Genomic DNA, 801 nt, shown 5'->3' with positions numbered 1-801 from the left:
TGCCTGGCGGCGGTTGGCGCTGGCTCCTGGTGGCGATTACACCCGCTATTTATCCTGCCTGCCACCGTTAAACAAACATGGGCAGAGCCCCCCCCTCCCGCGCGGTCCTGCCAGCCGGGAGGAATTTACACAGCCCGGGAGCCCTCCCGGCTCCCATCTGTCTTACGCATCCCCGGCCTCATCCATCACCCGGCCCTTTTGCGGTGCAATTACCTCCGGCCCCTTCTCCTGCCCGGGGAAGATGGGTTCTTGCTAAAAATCAAGTGCCGCATCCCCAGAGGTGATGGGGGCCCGATCCTGGTCCTTGCTGGGGGTCCCCACCACCGAACCCCGTCTTGATGTACCGGGAAGCCCCAGGGAAGGGACACGCATCCTGCTCTCACCCAGCGCTACACACCTCCCTGGACCATCACGGGACACCCCCACCACCACTCTGCCCAGCCGAACCGGGGAGTTGGGTGCTCTGTGCCTCAGTTTCCCCTCATGCCGTTACCGTTGAGGTTGGAGGTGAAGCAGAAGGCGTCGTAGTGTTCGCTCTCCTTGTGCCGTTAGCCGTAGTTGCGGACCCCCACCGGCGTGTCCTTGCGACCGCACTCCTCCCGCGGTCGGGAGATGGGGTACTGCACCGAACCGTCCTCCAGCCAGCCGGCGTTGCACCAGTACATCCCCTCCAGCCAGGCCTGGTGCAACTGGTCGTGCGAGGCCAGGATGCCGTCCTGCTCCAGGCACGCCTGCTGCGCCTCGTGGAAGTTCAGGGTGTAGCGACCCAAGCGCGGGTGGTAGGGGAAGATCACGCCTGGA

The 801-nt window shown here is 64.7% G+C and overlaps 1 pseudogene; it reads right to left on the bottom strand.

The window, feature by feature from the left end:
* Positions 1 to 470: 470 nt before the first annotated feature.
* LOC104287862 lies at positions 471 to 797 on the bottom strand (annotated as a pseudogene).
* Positions 798 to 801: the final 4 nt, after the last annotated feature.

The sequence above is a fragment of the Charadrius vociferus genome, unplaced genomic scaffold (genome assembly GCF_000708025.1).
Source record: "Charadrius vociferus isolate BGI_N301 unplaced genomic scaffold, ASM70802v2 scaffold3260, whole genome shotgun sequence".
In the NCBI taxonomy this organism is placed as follows: Eukaryota; Metazoa; Chordata; class Aves; order Charadriiformes; family Charadriidae; genus Charadrius; species Charadrius vociferus.
The sequence above is the reverse complement of the archived record's forward strand: the minus strand, read 5'-3'. Positions and strand labels throughout refer to the sequence as shown.